The following is a 26,095-nucleotide window of genomic DNA, read 5'->3' on the forward strand; positions in this document are numbered from 1 at the left end:
GCTGTTTGGGGAGCTGGGCAAGGGTGCCCACAGTCATTGGGTCCTGTGGAGGGGGCTGCGTGGAGGTGAAGAGGGGTTCACTCTGGAAAAGTTGCAAGCAGGGTTTACAAAGTGAAGCAAGGAGAGGGGAGATGGCTGGTGTGGCATCACACCATGTTCTCTGTTTTGTTTCTAAACCATGAGGCAGAAGGTGTTAGCTAAGGACGGGACCCAACTAAGTGCTCCCTCTGGGTATGTGAGACATCCGGCTCTGTGTCTGCATTCGGTAGCTAGGACCATGTTAGGAAATCATTCAGTTAACACTCACGAAGGTTGTAGTTCTTCACCTCTCAGTTACCTTGAGGGAAGCACGAGCTCCGCTGAAGCTGACGGGAGTCTCCTGTGGCTGCCACTGAGGAAAGGCAGCCCTCATGTCTCCTCCCTCCTGGCTTCGCCTGCCTCACACCTACACCCAACAGCATGTAGGATCTGCATGCAGCTTGCTGCCTTGCATCTGCCAAGCTCCTGCTGCCGGCTTCTGCTCTGACAATTGCTAGCACAGCACTGCACAGCATGGCAAGGCATGGCACAGTACGGCACAGCATAGTACTGGGCAATGGATGCTGCTCCTTGCAGAGCTTTCCACCCCACTCCCTTCCCTCCTCCCCTGCCAACAGTTGCAGCCAGCACCTCCCTTCCTGAGTCTAAAGGAAAACTATTTTTGCAGCCGTACTTAGCTGTACTTGCCACAAATATTCCCAGGGACGCTAAATTTTTTCTTGGCTGTTCTCCGATAATCTGAAGGGCTGTTGCAGCTGTTACCCCTCAATGCCAGGGACCTTGTGCAGGCAGTGGTGGAGACCATTCCCCTCATCAGCAGGGCTGCAGGTGCTGATCTTCAACCACAAATGCAGTCCGTGGTATCTCCCCAGACACCCTCCTTCTCTGCAAGGTTGGTTGCTCACACTGCCTGGAAACCAAAGCCTCGGGCCCGTGGTCTTTACTCTTATCCCCACAACTGCGGTGTGTATACAATGCAGTATAAATGACTCAGGTAAGAGTCTAGGAGAAGCTGGATCCCAAAAGCCAGATTTACAGCATCTCCTGGGGAGGTTATTTTTTCAGCACTCAGCAAGCTCCACCTGTAGCCTGGGTGGTGTCCAGGCCTGGTGGGAAAACAGCTGCTGATGCTGATGTTGATGCTGATGCTGATGCTGAAGCAGGAGCTGAGCTCTGCCAAAAAGCCAGGCCCAGCTGAGCGCTGTTGAATGGCGTGAAAATATAACTCAAGGCTCACAAGTGAGATTGAACATTCTAGACCCAATTCTTTTCACCTTATTCAAGCAAGAAGACCCATTAAAATGAAAAGAACTAGCTGTACGTGCACATGCATTTTCCTTTTTTGATCAACTGCCTCTTTGCTGATACGCCTAGTAGAGTGTTTGAAATCCCTATAAATGTTAGATGTCCATGATAAAAGACAGTGCCCTTATTTGGCCCGTGGCCATTTTCCATGTTTATTTGCTTATTTATTTCAGTTAAGTGCAACACACCAGTTGATGCACAACACCCGTGTGCCGCAATACGGCTCCAGGTTGCCTTGGCAACGGGTGGAAAGGGTTCTGAAGAGCCAGAGAGGCCCATGCTAATGAAAACAAGCATTCAGGGGGCCTCTTCTCCAGGTGGGCGAGAAGAGGCTCCCCGCTGGGCTTCCTCGCCCAGCCTGCTTTCAAATAGTCTGGCGCTTTAAACAAAAACTACAAAAAACAACAACAACAAAAAAGCCCACCACCCAGGCCCCTCTGCTTTTTTTTTTTCCCCATGCTAAAACGCAACTACTGATTAAAAGTTCTGAGACAGTTCTTTGAAGCCTTTCATTAATAGGTTTCCTTTATGAATCCAAATTAGATAGTCCACATATTTTCCTTAAAAAAAAAAAAAAAAAAGGAAAGTGAACTATTATGGAAGTGTTTGTTGTTGTTGCTGCTGCTTGCTTTTACATGTTTAATCTCCCACATGTGCATCTGTGCCAGATGGCACTGCCCGTAAGATGGGAGATAATCTTTGCACACCATCTTCACCAGGTTGATGCTGGTCTCCGGGCTGCTGTAAGCTCTGGCTCTTGTTTGGACATGGTGGAAACCATGGGCTTTGTCATGAGCTCTGTGGAATAGGGCTGACCCTGCCTGGGCTCAGCACCCACAGTTCCTGCTGAAAGTCTCATGTGAGGATGGGGAGAGGGTGAGTTATTCATAGAGTTCTTGCGGGAGTGAGGCTGTGGATACTGAATGCATGGGGATATCTCCCCACTCGAGGAAGTGGGCCTTCTGGAAAGATATCTGGGCACCCATGCTCCGGAAATTGAAGAGTCACAAGGAATATCTGACCCTATTCAGTTTGTCTTTTGGAAACATGAGGAAAAAGGTAATGAATGACACTAGGAGCTGGGTAGGAGTATAGCCACCAGCTTCAGTGAGATTCACGTGTGTCCCACTTCCCTTACAGCTGTCCAGCACCTGCTGGGTATTCCCAAGGGCCAAACTGCTGACTGGCTCAATGAGGTGATGTCCATGGAATGTAAATATAGGAATAAGTATGTAAATATAGGAATGACATGAAAGGGGAAGCATCCAGTGAAGTCCTGAACATAGGTTGAAGGTTGCTTTAGACTGATGATGATGGATAAGGGAGTGAAGACCTTCTGGACACCAAGGCCAGCAGAAGGGCACTGTATGATAATCTGGGGTGACAGATTTCTGTTCCTATTTCTGTTTCCATGTGAGCTTTTTTTTGTGCAGGGCACAACACATTCTTCTGTGGACAATGATAATGAACACTTTTTAATGCACAGTTGAGCTTACAGTCCAAAGTCTGAATTTGCGGCACAAAATTATAGGAAAGAGAGAAGTGGCAACTAGGAGTGAAGCAGACCTCTGTAACAATGATACTGAAGCAAGATACACAGTGCCCGGCAGGCCAGCAAAGAGGTAGCCACAAAAAGCCATGGAGGGAGATGTCCAACTTCCCTGCCATGGGTGGTATCATTTGCACACAGCTTGCAGTGACAAGGCAGGCAGCTCCTCCAGCAGAAGGTCTCTTCAACCTCCTCAGAAGCAATGAGAGGTGATTGCCTATTTGGACTGGTGAAATGTCACAAGCTCCAAAGAAAAGAAATTGGGGTAACTGTCCCTTTCAAAAAATCTGAAACCAACCCAGATCATGTGAGACTGGGGACAAAATCCCAGGAGTCGATGGCATAGCTTCCACTGTTAAGCAAAATATATGTATATTTTTTGGTAGGACTCTTCACCGCTTGTTGGTGACTCAGTGCCAGAAACTGACTCATGTTGAAACAGCATTACAGCGAGACAAAGAAACTGTGTAATACACCACCAGGCTTTCGGTCTGATAACACTCTCATGGAAGGAGTGTTTTACTCTGCCCTGAACTGCAGTGAAGCTTATCACTGAGAGCAGTGACGTACTGGTCAGTTCGTTAATCTAAGCAAAGGGGAGTGAAGCTGGAAATGTTTATGAGTGATTTCCCTCTGCTGAGGAAGGAGATAAGAATAACTATGACAACGCTGCTAAAAAATTTGTTGAATGTTTCGTTCTAAAATGAAGCATACCAAAAAAGAAGGCAGTGCCTGAATGGGGGGGTCTAGAGAAACACTGCTCCTTGTAGATGTCTCCCCAGGAAAAGCAACACTGCGGCTAAAATGTCTACAAGTAGTTTTAGGATGCCTGAAGTCTTTGGATTGCCAAGTTGCAGCAGGGCTCCTTTCTGGAGGGAGGACATTCAAAACTCTGGAAAACAGGTCTCTTTCAGGAACACAAGAACATGAGGCTCCTCAAAACATGAATTTACATTTGAGATTACAGGCAACTGTGATTTCAGTGACAGTGAGTTAGAGCCCATGAAAAACTGTCTCCAAATTGGGACATTTCTGGAAATTTTTGTAATCCCCATCTGAGTCGGCTCTGAAATAGGCCAAGAAACAAATTCATCAAACCACATGGGGTGCCTGCAAGAAAGCAGGGAAGGTTGACTGAAGCAAGGGCATCTGCAGTGTGTCATATGTTTCATTTTGCAGGTGTCACTGTTATATCTCTGCAAAATTCTTGTGTCCTCAGTGTGATCCCAGGAGCTGTGGTCCTGTGTTCTGCACCACTCCAGCCAAGCACAGAGCCCTCTGTCAGGCTAGGAAATGAGACCATGAGCTGTGTTGCTGCTCTTGATGTTGGGAGGGCGTGGAGCAGGGCTGACCCATCTACTGCCCTGCCAAATCTGAGCGAGACCCTGAATTGTTCCTGGCTTGGCTTATGCTCCAAGACTGCCCCACATGAATAACCCCACGCTGTGAAGACTTGCTCATGGGCTTAGGTGAACAGCCAAGATCTGTGTTTACTTTTTTTGGGTATAGCAAAGACATCTAATTGCACCCACAGTGTATTTCAGCGCAGAACGATTTAACACTTATGTTACAGAATCTAACAGCATGATTTGCTCCTTGTGGCTCCTAAAATCTGCAATATAGCCCTGCCAAGGAAAACATAGAGACTAGGCTGTGCAAGGAAACAGCTAGCTCAGCAAAAACAGTGGTCTGTTGTTGTATTTGCAATGAAAAAGCAGAAAAACATCTACTACCCACAGAAATGCTGCTCCATTTTGTTCTTGAAAGTAGCAATTTAGATTTAAAGACAGTTGAATTACATGGGCAACATGGGAAGAATTTGTTTTATGTGGGAGCTGCTATACATACATAACTTTGCCATAAGACTTCTATATTGATCGTGGTAACCTGCCTGGGTCACCTTGCTCTAACCAGTTATGGGGATAATCTGACAGTCTTGTAGCATACTCTTTTTATCTGCAGTGCTCTGCACAAGTACTCATAAACCATCCACTACTATAAAGCAGCTGTTCTAATGCCCTTATTCATTGCTGTAGACTATGTCCCTAGATTGTACTGGCATGTAAAACAGAGAGAAAGGACATAAAGACCTGGATATGTCTCATTTGTACTCACCGTGGAAATGATTTGTAACTATTGCCCTCACTGTTTGGTTTTGGTTTGGTTTTTTTTTTTTTATGGAAAGTGCCACAGACTTAATGGCATGCAGCTTTGCTGGTGAGAAAATCCTAGGTGTCTACTTCATGATATATAAATGGCAAGGTATTTGACTTGTGTCACCTGTAATGTGTTTCATCTAGGTAACTTAACCCTGATGTTGTTGTATGTACAATAAGACTGGACAGGATCCCCATTTGATATTAATGTCGGGAAATTTGATGAAAACATTCTGGGTCAGATACATCTCTGCACAAAGACACATAAACCGGTGGTAATAGTCCTCGAACTGAAGGAGAAATATCTTCTTCTAAAGCCAGCTTGTTTAGGAAGGGTACAAAATGTAGCTGTGGAAATGTGCATGTAAGAGTCTAGCTCAGAAATGGAATTGCTATTTTCTTCTTCTCGTTGGGGACTCACTCTGGCAGTACCCTCCACCTAGAGAGGGTCTTGGAGGTAGCCTTTGGCTGAATGGGAGGTCATTGGGTTCATACACTTCCCTTTACTATGATTTCTCTGTACCTACATATCACCAGGGGAGAGTTACAGCCACTTTACATGGTAAATCTCTTCTACAGCACGGGCAGTAATATGGTACAAACACTACTTATTTAGACCTCACAGCACTGATTTGAATTAGGTAAATTCATGCAAACTGTGGCTTACATCTTATTCCCTTTCACATGGTTGGCTGTCCCTGCAGGAAGGAACAAGCTTTGTTCTCAGTAAGTTTGGGGTGGAAGCTAGTCATTGCAGAAGATGGATGATAATGCGTGGATGGGATATGGTTTTATTCTTCCCAGGTCTTGCCTCTTCCTCAGAGCTTCCAGACACTTTCTTGTACTCTTTTGGCAGTGATATCAGCATTGTCCAGCCCAAGGATTAAAAAAATAGAGAATGAGACATTTCTCCAAATCAAAACATGAACAGTAAATTAGATTAAATGAAATAAATGGAAGGTTAATTTCCCCTCAGTATTGAAGGAATGACATGTCCAGGTTTGAGCACTGGACTTCAAGAAAGATGTGAAAAAAATGGAGAGAGAACAGTCTTAATAATCAAAGGTCTTGAAAACATGACTTGTGAGGAAAAGCTGAAAAAAACACTGTACTCCACTGCAGTGGCAGGTAGGACAAGAAGAAATGGGTTTAAATTGCAGCAAAGACAGTTTAGGCTAGATATTAGAAAGCATTTTGTAATAGCAGGCTGTTGTAAGTGCCTGAGTAGATTGTATGGGTAGGTGGTGCAGTCCTCAGTGTGGAAGGTGCTTATGAGCAGCTTGGACAAACATGCATTGGAAATGACACCAACACAGCTAGCCCAGCCTTGAAGAAGTCAGATTGATTGCAAATGAAGTTGACTATTCAACTGGGAAAGAACTGAGCAATTTGTAATAAAAAGGGTATTTCAGCAAGAAGCAAGCTTCCAGGGGGCAAACCTGGGTTGCATATACCCATTGCAAACATCCAGGATGGCCTGGTCTCAGCATCTCCCCAGGTCCTGCATGTGATTTCTGTGTCAGCAGAAAGCCAGCTCTGTTCACGGGACGCACCTCTTCCTATTGAGGGAGGGCATGGACGCTGGTGTTTTCCTGCCTGATATTTCCTTTGGCACGTCACAGATTTTTCTGCAAGCTAATTGCGTGCAATAACTTGTGCTACGGTATGCAAGGCTCACTGTCCATGGAAAGTATCTTCATTTAAACTAATAACGTGGAGCATTGGTGTGAGCTGACACTCACTTTTAATTATTGTTGGCCAGTACCCCCCCTCCTCCTGTGCTGAAGCAAGTCTAACCTGCTCTGCACCACAGGAGTCAGCAAGAGGGTAAGAGAACTCCTTGGGATGCCATTTGATGAATCGACTGAGGGACTGCCCTTCTGGGAATAACCCCAGGTGGCCTGAGATGGGACAGAGAGCCCTTCTCCTTCCTCACCATCCTCTCGTCCCTGAGGCATGGTGGGGAAGACCAATGTGGACAAAATCAAACCTATGGAGGGTGCAGAACCCTCTCCTGACCCTCAGTTCCTTCAGAGCTGCCTTCTCATGCGAGTTCTGGGGTCACCAGGGAATATGGGACATAAAACTTCTGGAATAGGACAGGTATGAAAAACCCACAGGGATAAACTCTGCTAACTGCATTTCGATTGTTTCCTCCGTGAAGTCCCCCTCAAGCACCAGGCAAACTCCGAGTGAGGTGATGAATGAGAAGAGCAGAGTGACCCGTGGCGTCCTGCACCCACTTCTGAGTCTGGTCACGCAGTCTGTGTTTAAATTTTCTCTTCACCACCCTGCAGTGTGCAGCTAAACTTAGCTCTCAGCCACAGCAGATCTCAGGTAGGCCACAGCAGCACTTAATTCAAAAGAAACACTGTTTCCTGTACAGGCTGGTGCTCAAAATATCATCAGAGGAAGATGAAATAAATTACTCATTAATTTCTGGTCACCATATTATAAGGAAATTACTATGGTACCAGAAAGATTCAGAAAAGAATTGGGAAGGTTAATTTGAAAACTAAAACATACTGCTTGTGAGGGTAAAAAGAACTGGTTATATACGGACCAGAATTTAAAAAAAAAAAAAAAAAAAAGAGAGAGAAATGGGTTTTCTTAAAAGAATACTAATTGAAGTATGTAAAAATCCTAATGGCTAATTTCAGCTGTGGTTCATACTTTCATTCCATCAGAGATAAGCACAAATGGAAATAAAGTAAAAAGAAATTGAGGGCAGTGTCAAGAAGCACTTCCTTACACAAGCAGTAATTGAAGAGTGGGGTGACCTGTGAGGCAATGTCATGAGACAAAAACATTAGTGTAATTAAAAAATCACTTAGATGCAATACGAGGAGAAAGGATGAATGAACTCTGGCACATAATGCCTTTCCCAGCCCCTAGCCGAGCCCACCAGAACGTGTGCTTGGACTCCTACAGTCATGTTGGTTTGAACCACTCTAAGTCCTACCACAAAACCCAGGAAAGTGGAAATTATTCTTCTAGTCTGTGGCTTCCGATTGCACTGTTAACATCGATGTAATGGGACTGAGGTCAATCATTTCTCATCATGGATGAGAAATGGATGGTTTTCTGAAACACAAACCCATGCAGTGTGTGGATAGAGGACATCTCAAGCTGTCTTGCCAGAGAGAGGTCAATGTCAGCCCCATCCTTGACCCTGCCACCGGTGGGGTGGAGTGGACAGAGGAGAAGTGATGAAGCCACGCCACTCCTTACTGCTGAGTCACTGGTGATGGGAAAGCCACTGGCTTCAGGTGCAGACTAATAGCATGTTTGTGCTCCTCCTGATTCATGCAAGCAGCAAATTAGACTCTTCCCCCAAGCAAAGGGGACCTGCCCTGCAGCGGGGCACTGCACCTCCTGCCTGGGGGCTCTGGGGGAAGTGGGGGGATGTCCCTCCTGCCCCTACACACACACACACGTGCCCACACATGGTGCACAAAGGGCTTTTGGAAAGCACAGCTTAGCTCCCAGCTGGTCTCTCTGCACTGTTACCCTGAACACTGCTCCTGGCCCAATTTTGCCACCTTTGCTCCCACTGAAGCTATTACAACATGTTGCGCTTTTGCTGTACACAGCTGCTTTCCTGAGAGCTCTTCAAATCGTGAGGATTAAATCGCACCAGTACAGAAACCAAGGGAACATTTATCACTGACGAAAGACAGCAAGGATTTTTCTAAATCAGAGATTTTTCTTACAGTAGAACTTTTGTTACTGGAGCAGATCTATAATAATATCACTACTGTTTCAGTATTTTTATAACAGTGCTGCTGGGAAGAGCAGCTCTTTTAATACAAATGCTGTCATTTAGAATTGCTGCTATGGTAGAAATCTTAAATTAAGCACTGTCCTTTATACAAAATACAGCACCACCTGCTTGAACACAGAGCTGATAAAACACTATATTTTTTTCCATGTGTCACATTAAATTATCCAGCAATATAAAAGAAATGGAAGTACACAAAAGTCAGGGCTTTTTTCTGAAATGGCCTCACCCGTATCTTCTCCTTCCAAACACAATGTGCTGGGTGGGGGGCAGAGATAGACTGAACAGACCTTTCAGACAGAATTCCTTCAAAATGACCAATTTTTATGTCGAAACTGCACGCAGAACCGCAGTTCTGGTGTCCTTTCTATTCAGATCCATAACATGTCCCCAGCTGCACAAAATGTCTGTGTATCACATGTCTGGGAAAAGGACTTTTAGTATACCTGTACAATGAATTCTCCCACTGAAGCCAAAAGTTTATTTGCAATATGGCTTATAACAGTTTCTCTAGTGAATAGATTACTGACTGATATAGCTAAATCAATCTGTTGTGGTTTTTTTTAACTTGTTTCATTTTTCTGTGTGGTAGAGAAGTGCCATTGTTTCAGCATTAGACAGGGAATTGGGGGATATCTCATCAGCTTGCCAGTCTGGCCAGGGGGTCCTGCTCCCAGGATGAAAGCCCCCTGTGAAGGCAGCACATCTCCTGCCCAGCCCAATGCCTGCCTTTCTTTTCCACTGAAACCAGGGTATAGGGTGGCTAAGGCAAGCCCAAAACTCAGACTGATATGCAGCAAGGGTACAGCTAGGCTCTGCACCCAGATGCCAGAGTGGAGCCCCAGAAGTGCCAATGGAGGCTGAAGCACAAGAGGGAGGCAATATCTAATCCCCTCACAGCCAGAAACTCCACGCACTGCTGTCAGAGGTCATCCTCTGCACTCTAGGTTATGAGAGTTCAGGCTGGGAAAAATGCAAACCACAATGCCAAGTCTTGTGCCTGAGTGTCTTTGAACCATTTTTGAGGTCCTCTTGCCACCTACAGATTATTCCAGCAAAGGAAACATGCTTGTGACGCATTCCCAAGCATTACACCATTACCTAGTATTTATTCTTCTGCATGTCAGATAATTGGCACCGCGTACTGATGACAGTCATTTCTTCCATGGGGCAGTGTGCACTGAGGCTCCTGTGATGGGGTATATAAAACTTGACTTAGATCCAGAGAATTTTGAAGGAGGTGCTGACAATACACTCGTTAATTTACAATTATGTTCCTTCAGAGAGCCTCCTGGCACTTTCCAAATACTGTTTAGAGCACATACCTCTTCTATGAGACAAGTATTATGACTATGAAAGACAAAAAAACAAGGGCAGAGAGGTTTAAGTAACTTGCCCGAAGCCCTACAGGAAGGCACTGTCAGAGGTTACCATAGAAATAAGTCTTGTGCTATAACCATCTGTTCACAATGGCTTGAATTTTCAGAAGAATGCTCAGGATTTATTTATATTTGACAGAAATGTATTATTTTTGCTACACTAGCTATCTGCTGCTTGGGAGAAAGCAAGGATTTGGTAGTAACTAATGATTCCTTAGTTACTGTGAAATGTATGAGAGGTTGACATTAAGAGGTGACAAAATGGAGTTGCTGTTATAAATCAAGCTCTGATCCAACAACATCTTTTAAAATTATAAGTTTTGCCTCACTGGAGTCACTGAAGTTTCCAGAAGACATAAAGTACATGCATACATCCCTGTGGGGTCCAGTCACAGCCTCTGTTTGAGGGTGTGCCTTGTAATGCCCCAACTACTGGAAGTGCAAGAGCCACATCAACCTCCAAAAACTGCTAAGGCTCCAGCTGGTTCTCCCAAAAGTGGCACTAGGAATATGCCCATTATGGTAACAGTGCCTAGAGATCTGGTAGCTGTCAGTCCCTATCGTGTTAGGCATTGCACTTTGACAGAGTCTTGCCTCATCTCGCCCTCATCGGTCTGCCAGCCCATTTTCTATCACAATTCTGCTACTTCATCTGTCAGATGAACCCTTCCTCTATGGCTTTGGGAGAAAAAGAGACAATTCCCATGTATTTGTTCCATTGTCCTCCAGTATGGAGACTGACAAAAATCAACAACTTCATATATTCAATGCCATCTAGCAATGTGTTGGTTTATAGAAAGAAAAGTTGTGCTTTAACAAATCCCAGCCACTATATTCCTGAAGGTTATGATGCTTTTTGAGAGATAAACATAAAGAGGTTTTTAAAGCTAAATCACATCGCTTGAGGATTGTCCCCATCCTGGCACATGATATGGAACAGGTATTGGTAAAATAATGATAATTGCCTTGGTAAGGTCTCTGAGGCAAGTTGTACCCATTAGGGCCTGGAGAGACATCCCTAGTATTTTTTTTAATGTTGTACAACAAGGTTAAACAATAGTCTATTTTTTGTCACCGATACCTTGAGGTGGGTTTACACTGATAACATTTTCTACATTTTCAGATTAAATCAGCTCTGTTAAAACTACTTGGCTGGTAACATAAACATTGTGTTAGCAAGGATCACTTGTTGTCAGTCTATTCATAGACTGTCGGTCCATACTCCCATGAGTAATATACTCTGGTGAGTAGCTCTATTGGATCAGAAAGACTAGGGTCCTCAACAAGAATAAGGAGTCCAAGCAAGACTAAGCTGTGTAAACAATTTATATCCCGATTGCCAAAAGTCTAAGAAAACTTGCCATAGCTCTGTACATTTTCTGTAAATTTTGCTTTTCTTTAAAAAGTCCAAACATTAACTATTAGAGTTTAAAACTTTTACTTGTTTGGACTGTGAATTAAAGCATTTTCTCATGAGAAATAATTAATTGTTAATTTTTCTTTTCTTTTTTTTAGCCTTATCTCATGGAACAAGTTGTCATTATAAGAGATCAAAAAGCTCATTTTTCTCAGGGAAGCCTAGATTCCAGGACATATTGAAAACCTGATTGTAAACTGGATATTTGGCAACAGTGAGAAAGCAGGGTCTCTTTTGTTTGAAAGACAATCAAGCAGCAATATCACTTGAATACCCCAGATAAAACCAATTGTCTGCTTTACAGGTATCTGGCAGATGAGAGGTCAGCTTTGGCTGATTCAAGCCATATAGGTATTTCTTTTCTTTCTTTAGTAATACTTTCTCCTAAACAGAACTTCATCAGACTAAAACAGCTCTCTATTTTTGTGTGGTTGCTCTGTTTTCCCCTAAGCAAATTCTTCACATGCCCAGAAGGAATCTTGTTTCCAACATCTGGGAGTGCTTTAGAGGCTTTCATTATTTATATGCCAAGATAATATCTCTTGCCCATGAATGTGCTACTGTTCCCATTGATTAGATGTTTGCTGATTAGTGCCAACTGCAGTGGCGGCTGTAGTGGAAGCTATTCTCCGGCCCTCGATTTACATCACAAACTATGGGTCTCCAAACGCTCATCTGACCTTCAGGAATTCATTAGATTTTGATTGCTACTGACTTGGGAAGACTATAAAGTGGGGAGTTAGGGGGGAAAAAAAAAGCTGGCATTTAAATTTAAGATTAAAGACACACTAAAAGGAAACTGTAGAAAATAGAGATTTAAATGGAAAAAAAAATAGCGGCTGTAGAATGAGAAAGGACAATTTCTTCAGCATTTGATAGCTAGTCTCAGAGTGAGTTGGGAGTGAATGAAGCCCTTGCAAGGGCCACAGGAACCCACCTCTTCAGGGTCCCCAGGGCTTCCCCCAACCTCTTCCCCATCCTCATAGCCTCTGGTCGGACCTGGTCCTTGGCTTGAAAGTGCTTGTCTCAGCAGAGACAAAGGGGAAACAGGGAAAGGAAAATGCTGATAGGGCCAAAAACTGCCACTCAAAGAGGAGCTTTGAAACCATAGCAGGAAGCATTGCAAAGCAAAAAGAATGCACGTATTCAAAACAAGGGAGAAAGCACAGCTTCCCTATCATTTCCTCATTGCTTTGTTAGGAAATGTTTCTCAAGCACTGCACTGCAGCGAACCACCTCCAATTATATTAAGAAAATGAATTAAAATATCACATAATGCTAAAGCATTTCTGAGCGCATGGGAATTATCAGTTCTTTGATGAGTTTACTGAGTACCTGGGAGGACTAGTTTGCATCTCATCATGGACCACTGGCAGTGCTGGTAGCATGCTGCTGTATAATCTGTGAAGTTAGCAGCTACGATAGCCCTGCTGCTATGAGGAGGTCTGCGGGGATAGACCTGGGTCTTCACAGCCCAGCTCAAGTAACTCACTTGAGTAGACATCACTGTAAAATTGTTGCCTGTGTGTCCAGAATGACTGAATAAATATGTTTATTTGAACCCTTCAGCAATAAATGCCTGTTTAATTTTTATTTTTTAGCCAGCAGTGACATGGTGCACACTGTATTTGCAGAGGGGTTGCCCAGATTTACTCAGATTAGTTTCCTATTTGTTTTTTTTCTAGCTGACTGATGCTTGACTCAATCTTTGGTGCATCTTGTATCCTTAGAAACAATATTGACAATTCATAAATATTTCCAAGGTTGATGCCTCAACATGCATACCTCATGCTTTCTTCTGAAGCTATTTATAGGAGTACTCGACATTTTTGTTTGCTCATTTTCACTATTGCTGACAAGGACCTGATCTCAAACCACTCAGTATACTTTACTCCCTCCATGTAATCGTCACTATGATCTAACCAACAACTTGATTCATTTGATTTTAAAGTTTCTAGGCATTTAGAGACTGTAGTGTTTTAGGTATTTTTCATCATATACAGATACTCAGCAATGGAAAAACAGACATCAGCTCCTCAGCTGCCACACTGGGGTAACTCTATTATGGTCTCTATATACTGGAGCTATGCTAATCTACAGCAGTTGTGGATCTAGCTTGCTTCCAGAGCACGCATTGATTTTTACCATAAGTCTTTATTTCCTGGTTTTCAGCCATTTACATGTAAGTGCATTTGACATTTTGGGAGGGTAAAAGGCATTGCTGTGTCAGTCTTGATGCTGTGTTAATGATGCTTTTGGACGATGAATAATAACCATGGGATAGCTTGGAAATTAAATTCCTGATTTCATTCTTTCAGTCTACTGGATTAGCAATTAAATTTCAGGTCATTTAAATACCTAAAAGGTCTGGGAGTGTAGAGGGTTCTGACTTAAAACATTAATAAACAGTGTTGGGGGAAATAACTGGTCAGCAATGGGGCAATTGCAATGGCTGTGGTGCTGGAGAAAGTCTAAGGAGCTCCCTGCTCACCTGCACCTCTGTGGTGACAACGTGACTGCTGATTTCTTTTGGTTTTAAATTTAAGGAATTCACCTCTTTTTTCCCCAGAAGGTATAATTCTAACCGGAACTATGTCACTGATCTTGCCCTCTCCATATCTGCTGACACATGCAGGCTGTGCTTTTCACTCATGTCCTCACTTCTTCCATTGATCTTGCAGCGAGGTTGGAGGTGGGCAGTGCATTTCCAGGGGACATCACTGTTCTTGGGCAACTATTCACTTGCCTTCCAGCATCATGGCACTGACTGATGGAGTGTACTGTCACCTGTACCTTTGGAATAAAATTGTCACTCAAAATTCTTGTAACGAAATGATGAAGGTTCCATATAAGAGAAATTCTCAGCAGTGACTACAAAACACCATTTAGGCAGATTTAATGCTCTCTAGCCAGATTAGTATGAAATAGGATCTGGCATTGTTTCATGGGCTTTGAATGCAGGCCAGTTTGCAGCACACCAGGGACTTATGGGCTCTCAGCAGTTCTGCAAAGGGGTGTTCCTGGGTCCCCTGCCATGACCCTGCAAAGTCCCAGTGCTAGGGAAGCCTCTGGCCACTGCAAGGGGTGCAAATGAAATCTGACTTCTCTTTGGTGAGTGTGTGAGAAGTGTCTTATGGGTGGGTGTTTGAACTCAAAGGTCTACCTATTTGGTGTTGATAAGCCAAGCTTTGTCCATAGTTGATAAGAACAGAGGGCTGGCTTCAAACCTAGCTTCACTAAAAGTGTCTGCAGATATCATATAAAGAGTTTAGAGATAAAAGCTGCTTAGGCCATGAGAGATACTGTTATTAAAGGGACATTTTGGCGTGTATCTAAAAAAGAGCATATCCCTAATTATTTGTTCTTTCCCTCATTTCATACTTGCCAAGCAACAGTTCTGAACATGTGCACAAGAACTAATGTACTACTGTTTGAGTTATTTCAGACCTTCTTTTTTAACATTACTAATTGACCCACTGATGGATGCTTACTCTCCTTACTTTATCAGTGTAATGTTGTTCTAGCTAATTCCCTGCTGAAGCAGCAGAGCTACCCATTAAGCAACCGCTACAAGCTGATAAGGAACAGCAATATGATTTCTGCATTGCATCAGGAAACAGGGACAAATATTGGCATCAAGGTGACTTATTTGCCTGGGAAGCCCATAGCGAAAAGGTCCTCAGCAGGGAGCACCAGACATCAGTTCAGTGTTTTGCCATAAGCAGGGAGCTAAACATTTATTTCCTACTCTAAGTAATACTGTGTTCAGTGCAGAGGATGCAAGTAAGAAGGCAAAAGACTAAGGGCAGCCAACAGTGTTGTGCATCTGCAATTCAATATGGTAAATACAAAACAAGGAGGGAAAGCCAGTTATCAAGACATACATATGAGTCTTGGTCCTCGGGTGAGCCCAGTACCAGGTAGAGAACAAGGCTCCACTAAGGCCCCAGGGCACTGGCAGCAGCACAGACACAGTAACAAGGTGTAAATTAATTAATACTCTCTGTCTCAGCATTTCCTCATCTTGGCACAAGGGGAGTATTTGTCTTAGTGCTAGGAAGAGATTTGCCCTTTCCTGTGTATGGAAACACTAACCTTGTCAATTGCAGACTATCACACACACTCACAGAGGACTAGGAAGGTGGTTAAAAGAGAAATCAAACTGGGCAATAAAAAACTGTGACAGCCTATTTTTTCTTCTGTCGTGTGACGTGGCGAGTGATGATTCATAATTTTATTTGGGCGCTGACAACTTCCTTTCTTCCTCTCCACAGACACCATGACAATCAGCTTCTTAGAGCCGTAGCCTCATTTTAGCTGGTATTCCACCCAAATCCTTACGGGAACATAACATAAAAATAATTGTTCAGGGCCAGACCTGAGGTGTGCCTGCACCAGCATCCTGTCTCTGACAGCAAGCACTAGCAAGCACCTAAAGAAAGAATATAATAAATAGACATCTATAAGGGATCTTTTCCCACTAGCAAGCTCCAGCTTCTGGAAATCTGTCATTTAGTGAGTCCCTGAGCTACAGACTATATCCACATCATTGTGTTTAATGGTCTTTGGTGGCTCTTTCTTCCACAAATTTTTTAATTGCTCATGGCTTTGCTTTTGGCCTCCACAGCATCCTGAGTTCCATAGTATAATAGTGTGCTTTGTGAAAGACCACATCCTGCTTAATTTCAAAGAATAGATGAGATCAGGTATGTTCAGGATATGGTAGCTGGAGCATTACAGACCTTCTAGGCTTACAGTGCTGCACAGTACTAGACAGAAACCCAGATGACAGATCCCTACAGCTGCCTATATACCCATCTCCATACGTTCTTCATCATATGATACTGTGGGATGTAGAGATCCATAAGCAGCTTTAAACAGAGGTAAGCAACTAACACTCCAGTAGCTGCCTCTCATAACACCATCTTATAGGTGAATATGGAAAACTGGAGTGAGATAAAGTGTGTCTTAATCCTGCCTCCATGTCCATGTAACTTGCTCTAAGGTTATGTCACCTTGATTAAAGCAGAGTTTAACAGATCCTAGAGAAGACAATGTTCCTTGTGGGATTTTCAGGTTGCTGAATTAAGCTATGTCCTACTAACATTAGTAGCAATGAGGTACCTATTTGTTTCTGTGCTTTTAAAAATCCTATATGGCATCCATCTCCACCTTTTAGGCATAGACCACCTGAAAGCTGAGCCCTTATTCTGAAGTGCTTTTAAGTGGTTTGTAATGCTTCATTTTTCTGTAGGATCTATTTTATGAGCAGCTCAAGCTGAAGTTCACAGCAGTTGGACAGATGTGAGCTGCCAAAGGAATGTATGAACTGATCCTGGAAGTGGGGCCAAGGAGGATGGGTGAGGGCCAGGGCAGGACTTGTCCATGGGATGTAGGAAGGGAGACAGACCCTGGGTGCAGACACAGGGACAGAACGTTTCTGGAGATCAGCCTTTGAATGGGGAAAAGACAGAAAGAAGGATCCTATCGGGAAGGCATCACAGAGGGGAACAAAGCTTCCAGAGTAGATGTCAAGCTTGGCAACAGGCTGTGATGACTAAATGCCAGCTCTGCCATGGCCAACCAAACCCTCTCCCATACTGCCCTACCGCCACAGATGCTCACAGCTCTGAGTCACCGCTGTGCACCATGTCTGAAGGCAGGTACCAAAATAGGTAAAACAGAGAAATGCTAACACTTTCAAGAGGCTGAAATGTTTCCTTAAGCTCTTTGGGCATCAGCATTCTCACCTGTAAGGGAGAGACAGCCCACCTCAGCGGCTTACAATACTATTGTGAAACGCAGACAATTAACGCTTGGAAAGTCTCATGAGCTATTGAAAGCACCATATAAATGCTAAATATTATTATTGAATTACAGTGTGATTGAAACAAATTGATTTGTTAGGAAAGTTTCAATGAATCATATTCATAACAAATTCCATTTAATTTACAACAGTGAGTCATTAGCTGGCTCTTCTGCTGATTTATTTATACATCCTGCTGAAATTATAACTGGTTTTAAGAATCAGATCTTAAGATAATTGGTCCTCAGAACTGTGGGATCAAGCATTTGGCAAAAGATATGGTAGTATCAATCCATATTTAGCCATCCCCTTCCCATCATATTTAATCCTGACGAAGGTTGTGCAAAGCACCTACAATAAAGTGTGCCTTTTTTTGAGTGCTCTGAGCTTGCCCCAAAATACAGTGCTTCTCCTGAAAACCAGTGCTTATTAAACTTGGTCCAAAATTAAATGTAACATTTTCTAATTCTCTGCAGGCTTCACTATGCAGGATGATTAGAAGCTATGAAGTACTGAGTACTGGAAACCCAAATTGCTCCTGGATTGAAACCACACTTAAATGTGAGTGCTCCCTTCAGGGGAAAGATTCAAACAGAAGGATGGAATAGCTCAGGATGGCCACATGTCTTTGGTCCTGCTGTGTCTCAGTTTCCCTCTCTTCAAGAGAGAGGCAGGGCTATGTCTCTGTCAGTATAGAAAATATCATTTGGATATTTGGATGACAGCATCCAGCATCTCAATGAGCTAAGGCAGCTTGCATCATACACTCATTATTAATATCCATGCGTTAATGATCCACTCCAAAGCAAAACCCTGTCAGGCAACAGGAGACCAACATTTAACTGTGGCAGGAAATTTCAGAGAGGGAACTTCTTTTGGCATTAACAAGAGGATTATACTGTTTTTTTCTATGGATGCTGCAGTGAGGGAGGGGAGCAGAAAGGCAATGAACCCTGGTTAGCCAGATGAAGGTCAGAGGGGATTGCATGCACAAGGCAGCTGGGTCACAGGAGAGCGGGGACAGGGGCAGGAAGGACAAGAAGGATGAAGTTGTGTTGTGCAGAGCCTGGCAGAGCACAGTTACATGTTTGAGCTGGATTCAGGGAAGAAGGTTTGAAAGGCTGAGAAAAGGGTCCCCTCCCCTCCTTGAACCTTTCAGCCAATATGTTGAAATGACAGAGGAGGACCTGTCGCTACAGATTTCATCCCACAGCAGAAACAGTGGGGCAAAACTTCTTCTACACTAAAGATAAAAGACCTCCTGCACAGGGGCTATCCTCTTCCCCCACCTCCCCTGGTCCGCACAGCTCCTGAGGGTACCTCCACCCCAGGCCCCAGGGATGGGGTAGCTAGTTGGATGCCAGCAAGATGGGACAGGGCACTGTGGGACAGCACCATGCAGGCTTGCATGGGATAGGATGCAAGATTAGGACCACTGTCATGGTTGAACCCCAGCTGGCAACTAAGCACCACACAGCTGCTCGCTCACTCCCCTGCAGTGGGATGCGGGAGCAAATTGGAAGGGTAAAAGTGAGAAAACTCGTGGATTGAGATAAAGACAGTTTAACAGATAAAGCAAAAGCCATGCACAAGCAAAGCAAAACAAGGAATTCATTCACCAGTTCCCATCGGCAGGAAGATGTTCAGCCGTCTCCAGGAAAGCAGGGTTCTATCATGCTCAACTGTTACTTGGGAGGACAAAGTGCCATCACTCTGAAGGTACCCCCCTTTCTTCTTCTTTCCCGAGCTTTATATTGGTGAGCTTGATGCCATCTGATACGGAATATCCCTTTGGCCAGTCGGGGTCAGCTGTCCCAGCTCTGTCCCCTCCCAACTTCTTGTGCACCCCCAACCTCTGCACTGGTGGGGTGGGGTAAGAAGCAGAAAAGGTCTTGACTCTGTGCAAGCACTGGATACTGTGAAGAAAATTAATCCTATCCCAGCCAAAACCAGCATATATACTATAATAGACAATATCAGAATCTAATAGTTTTGCTACAGTTGGTGTTGCTTTCACTTAGGACAGTGGCACTATCTGGCAGAGGTATATTGTCCATCATTAACACAAGGTTTCTAAAATTCAGGTAAGAGGAAGGCAAGTACTGGGAATTCACAAGAATTTTATACTTTTTTTTCCAAGCCTGAAAGAAATCCAGTGATGGTTCTGAAATAACAGGAATTAGACAGTTAAAGTATTGTACAAAGGCTGCCTTTAAAACTTCCTTTTTATTTTCTGATCATCATTTTTGATCTACTTCAATCAAATGGAGTATCACTTAGGAAAAGAGAACCTTCATCTCATTATTAACTCCTTGATGAAAGACCTGTAAAAAGGGCATTGTTCATTTACAGGACTTCGGAAAATATTGAAAATTAACTAAATTCTTTATGAAGTACATGGCTTCTTGCAAGTTATAATTGGGCACATGCATTGGAAAAGCAGACCTGTTATGACTGCAAAGATGGGAACAGTGTCATGCAGTTGCCATTAAAATATACGAGTTACTAGACGCCTCATTCCATTCTTCACTGCATGCATAAACTCCCCCTCTAAATGACACTGATCTGAGAGGTAGGAGAGGCAACTAGAGCTAAAGTAGGCTAGCTAAAAATTGTCTGTCCTAATTGATAACAAATCAACTTTTTTTTTTTTTTTTTAAGACACCAAATCAACTTTGGTTTTAAGTTATGACAAAATTTTACATAAAGGAAAGGTCATCTTTGACTAGAAAAAAATTAGATTTTCTTGGGAAAAGCATGCATCCTAAAAAAGTGACCTGGCAATGGTGTTCCAGCACTATCCAGGAGCTGTGTTTTTGTGTCTTGTGGTGTCTGTCTTCTCTCTCCAGACTCACAGCAGGACTATGTGTCCTATGATGCTTTATAGCATAGCCAGGGAATGACTCGGTGCTTATTGCCATGTCTCTCCTACCTAAGTCATACTTTGCCCTCTTCTCCTTGCTCAGAGAGAATAAAGTAGGAGGTCCAGGACCTCCACAGGTGAGGACACAGATGCAGGTGGAGCAGAGCCCCAGTCATGGCAGCGGAAGGTCCTACTGGCTGATCACACTCACTCCCCACCAGCACATGGTCGACAGAAACCCTCCATAGCCATAGCCATACTGAAGAGGCAGAGGGGGCATGATGCTGCTGTGGTAGGCGTAGGACTGCTGGGTTACATGGGCACTCCAGAGGATGCTCCTCTGTCCCTTCTGGGAGCTACCACCTTGTCCCAGCACCCCTTTCTTTCTGCTGTTTCTCTGCCCAAGCTGCTGTCCTCAGGCTGGGCCCAGCTGGCAGTTTGGGGCAGGTGGGGAGATAGAAAGGAGTTCCTTTTGCAGAGGATTGCACTCCTCATCCCATGCCACCATTGCTCTCCAAAGGCTTGGTTTTTTGGAGAGAGAACACACAGGAGACAATTGGTGCAAGAAAGAGGGAGGATGGGCCCCAGTTCTTTGCTGAAGTCGCAAAGTCAGAGTTGGGTAACCATTCCTCTTCACTTTATTCCAGGATAACAAAAAATCAAAGCTTGGGCAAAAACATTTGTGCAACTGTGTCACGTGTAAAAGTGTTTCAGTTCCTTCCTCTCCAAAAAAAGGGGGAAACCAAGAAAAACTCCAGTCTTCCCTCCATATTGGCAAAAGGGGATGTTTAACTGTTTTTTGTTTCAAGCTGATGCTTAAGTTAGAAGGCTACTTAAATCAAAATAAATGTAGCCTGCTGGTGCTACCATGAAAATGTTTTCATTGTAGTGGAGCTAAACATTTGACCCAAAGCATATATTTTCTTTTTTCCCACATGAGAAAACAAAACAGAATTAAAAATTAATTTGGGGTATTTCAGAAACAAAACCTTTTTTAATCCCTTTTTTGGACCAGTGTACTATGAAACAAACAAACAAACAAAAGGAAAAACACAATCACCAATGATAGCCTTCATTTGAGGTGGCTTTGACTTTTATTTCAGTGATGTTTTGGACTTCTATGGATCTTGGAGATTTAACTATTTCCAATTGTGTTGGAAATGAGAGTGCTACATTTATGTAGCTGTATTTGTGAAGGACTGCATTTTCATTCCTAGGCATTTGAACTACTCTTGCTGCCTAGGTTAGAAAGCTAGGTAGTTTGCCAAACGGCTGTATGAATTTTCTTGCTTCAGGAAAATTTCAGTAACATCTAGGTGATAGCCTCTGCAGTGGTGCTGGGATGGCAAACATCTGTATTCTTGATCAAATTCCTCCTGGCCTGTCCATTCATTCAGCCAGACTGTCTTCAAGGAAAGCACAGAGTTAAAAATAAGATCCTTGAGAAATGAAAGCTTGTAAATGCTCTAAATGCTTTTTTAATAAAAGGAAATTGTTGCAGGAAGTGATTTCTTATACTCCAGGCTCTGCCAATTGTTTCCAATCAGTGCAGCTTGGGGTAGCTATTATCTCGCTAAGTTGTATTAATGTGTTTGTTGTTGCTGCTTTTACTTGTAAACTGATCTACAGGTTAACTTGGGTTCTGCTGTTTAACTTGTGGTTTGTTTGTCATAAAAGCTGCTTTGTGGGGTTCCTTTCATAATTCTAATCCCTCATAGTAGCACGTAATCATGTCCTCACTGGATGGTTGGCTGATTAGCAGGATGTGGTGCTCTGAAATGCTTCTCCCCTCCCATTTGCCCAATCACTCTTCCTTCTTTGAACCCAAAGACCCTGAGGACAGCTGGTCTTTCACCCTGAGGGTCTGAGCCCTTCCATGCAAAGCCACCTCTGCACACACCTGTGTGCCAAGACCCAGCTGCTGGGAGCAGCTTATTGTGTGACCAACAGCAAAAGGAATGGAATACACGCCTGAGCAGGATCCTGCAGTTAGCAGTTGATGGACTACATGAGATCAAGGTTTGATTTGGATTGGGTCATGACCCTGTGGACTGTAGTAAATGGTGGAACAATTTGGGAACTGTTGTTTTATGAGCTCTGTTGACATTCTGCAGTCTCACAAAACCCTCAACACAAGCAGCCAAATGGCTTATAATAACTTCTTAACTGGCAAAAACTTAAAGCTCATGACTAGATGGAAATGAGGGGAACTCTTCCAAAAAATTTTGTAGAAATAATAACTTGATTCAGAGCACCAAGAAAATCAAACCCTGTCACTGCCAGTATCAATGACAAACAAACTCCTTCCCTCCTGCTAGAGGTTGGTACTGTGTTATAGCCCAGACTTGTCCTTCCAGTTCTACTGAAGCTAGTCCTGAGAACAAGCATGGACAACCCCCAGTCCTCAGTAGTGACAAGTTGGTACCTTTTCCAACTCTTCCAACAGCTTCAAATATAAACCATTTTTAATAACCTCTACTACTAAAAATCGTTTCCTGCTTTCCTTGAAAAGAGAGCTTTCTGCCCCTTAATTATTAAATTAAGATCAAATGGACCATTCACACGAGCAAAGGTTGTGGAATGTCCCTTTGTTTTATAGCTAGATACTATCCATCAGGTAGTCCCAGTGCACAACAGTAAGTGTACAAGCCCCTGCATGGGAGACCCACAGAAAGAACAGGGTACATGTGTAAGTACTACAAGCCAGAACCATCTCTACAGCCTTATAAAGAAGGAAATAGGAAACAGCATATCAAAGATAGGATATGGACCACAAACACCCTGTTCTATCGTTGAATGCCAAAGGTTGATTTGCATGCAGCATTTTAAATAATTAAACAGCAAAATGGTGTTGCCATCTGCCAATGTCCATCTGGTGGAGGGAACACAAAGCCCTGAATGAGAAGCCGGCACCGGGCAAGATCCACTCACTAACAGGGGAGATCCCAGCAAGCAGCTCACGGATGCTTTGCGGTGCTGTCATCTCTTCTGCTCGGAAATAGCTGGCAGTCCCAATAGCCCCTGTTTAAACAAGGTTGCTGGTAGAGCATGAAGCCTTCCCAGTACAGGCAGAAAAGTGTCTTTGTAGCATGTCCACATAGTGGAGGTTGCAATAAATATTTTGTAATCAGAAACACTATAATGGCATTTGTAAATGCAGGGACGTGTTTTGCTTCAATACCCTTGTTTAGGTCTGGCTACACTCATTCCTGTAATGCAAAAAAAGTAATAGCAGCCAGAAAGAGATCTAGAAGGTGATGATAATGTTCAGAGACACAGAAAGGCCTTTGTGAGGAAGGATTCAGGAGGTTCAGACTGTATTTTACACAAGAGAAAAATAAGAGGTGACATGACAGAGGTAATAAAACAATGAAAAGTGCAGAGAAGGCAATCTAACCATTTCCAGTTACCCTTTCAGATACCCTTTCAAATGAAAGTGAACAGCAGCCTAGTGAAATTAAAAATACATTTTATACACATCAAAGGAAATGCTGGGGCTGGTTCGTGGCTAGTTGTGATTGTGGCACAAAGCAGATTCATTGAACTAGAAAATTGCAGTACAGTATTTTTTCATGATCTTTCTTTAACTTTTGAAGCCCATTGTTTTTAGTAATTTTATGGGGTTCTGACACATTTATACAAATATTCAAAGTATGCACAGTTATATAAGCACAGGTACTGAACTGTAGTGGATATTGTCTCTCCTGCTGTACTCTGCTATAAAGTAAGAAATGTCCACTACAGACTGATGCAGGCATCCTTATTAGTTGTAGATAGGATGAGGAAGAGACAGATCTTCCACCTGACAGCAGACGTCATCATGGACTGAGGTCACAGTTGTGCTAGTGACCCTCTGGACAAGCAGTATCGTAGCCATACACCTGAGAGGGTTAGCATCATCAGAGCATCCTTATTCTCCCTTAGTAGTGCTCCCACAGAGCTTCACTCTCACAGAGAACTGAACAATGCTAGCTGATGTCAGAAGGCAACAGGCACTGAGGACACTTCTCTTTTGCAACAACATGCTCATCTTTTTCAAAAAGCAGCATAATACAGTGCTATTAGTGCCTGCAATAAGGAGGAAGCTTATTCTAGGAAAGAATACATTTTCACTATGCGATGCCCCCACTATTATTTGTGTTGCAATAATGCCACAGTGTGTCACCCACTGTGTAGATGGGCATATGGAAAGAGATATCTCTGGACCAGATAGCATCACTGCTTATTGAAAACTGCCAGCTGAATGCATTTTCCCACATCACAGTGACACTGGCTTCATCCAGTTTCAGATTCCCATCTTATAAACCCAGTGGCCTGACACTGTGAGGTACTACCAACTGCAAACAGATGGAAAAGTGGATGTGGCAAGGAAGTCTTTGAGGTTTTCTGTGGGGAACAGGGATGGCTTTCCTACTACAGATGCCCAAAGAATGTATTGAATTTTGTCAGCTGTCTCAATTGCAACTCCACTTTTTGTCCATAACAAGGAGATTTTCTATACATTTGGCCGCAGTCTTCACTGCTGTTAACAATATTTGCATAAGGATGAGGAAGGCATCTAGATCAATGGAGTCCCCTCAGCTGCCAGACCATTTAAAAGTATGAAGTGATAATTCTGTTTTGTACTGTCATTTATGACAGGTAGCCTCTCAAACTGTGTCCTGCTTCTGGCTCAGCTTTGCTGTCCGTAGCTGAGATGGACAGAATGGTACTTTTGGGGATTTCAGTTTTCTTAAATGCTGTACAGGTGTAGCCAAAGGAAACGGTCAGGTGGAAGCAAGCCAAAGTTGCACAAGTCCCCGGTAGGCTACTTTGTACCAGGCATACCATGTTTTCCCCCAGAATTTAATGTTTTGCTGAGGAGGAAGGATGTAGGCAATCTTTTCCTAAACAGACAAGAAGAGTTTTCATTGGCAAATGGGCAAACATTTCGCTGGGGATATTTGAGAGAAGCCACACTTTGGTCTCTGCTCCTGTGCAGGCAGGGGGGCTTGTAAGGAGTGACATTACTGAAGCAGTGTTGGAGCTGGCTGTTGGGCTTCAGGGACCACAGCACCTTCACCACTCTGTCCCATTATTATACACACATATTTACATATCCAAACTGTAGTTTTCTGCTGGAGTGTTGCTTTTTGACCAATACCTGAATGAGCAGAACTGGAGGGGATGGATGACATTTTTCTCAAAGTTTTAAATTTTTTTTTTTGTTCAAGCAGGAGTTTTGTCAGTGAAAAAGTTTATCTTTGCTATGGTCTCCTTTTGCTGTTTCTGGAGTCTCAGGACTTCTAAGGACAGAGGGAACCTCTTGATAGAAAATAGTCAGGAATAACACTTTTGCTTCAGAAACATTTGCGGGATTTCATGCAAAAATGTAACTTTGTATTTCCAGAAAACAACAGTAAAAATTGCTGTAATTTGAAGGTAATTGCCTGTTGTTAATTGAGGTTCAGTTGGAGCACAGGTGGTAGCTGATCTCAGCCCAAGGAACTTCTCTCCAAGCTTTGTGGTATCTTGGTCTCTGATTGTCACTGCTGGAGACGAGCAGACTCCTTCCTCTGTGGAACAAACATCGCTCCTGGTGCTGTCGGAGTTGCAGTTTACATCCCTTACACTAACTGAAGTGAGCCTGCTCTGATGTATTGTAAATTATTATAACAGTATTTGGCACTTTCCATTTAAAAGCCAAGCGCTAAAATAAATTGAGGCAACTTCTTATTTAGATACTAGGAAGTTGCAGGATAAGGGAGGAAAAAAACAAAACAAAACAAAACAACCAAAGCCATCCAGAATCCAAATCTGT

Source organism: Strix uralensis, chromosome 1 (assembly GCF_047716275.1).
Source record: "Strix uralensis isolate ZFMK-TIS-50842 chromosome 1, bStrUra1, whole genome shotgun sequence".
Lineage (NCBI taxonomy): Eukaryota > Metazoa > Chordata > Aves > Strigiformes > Strigidae > Strix > Strix uralensis.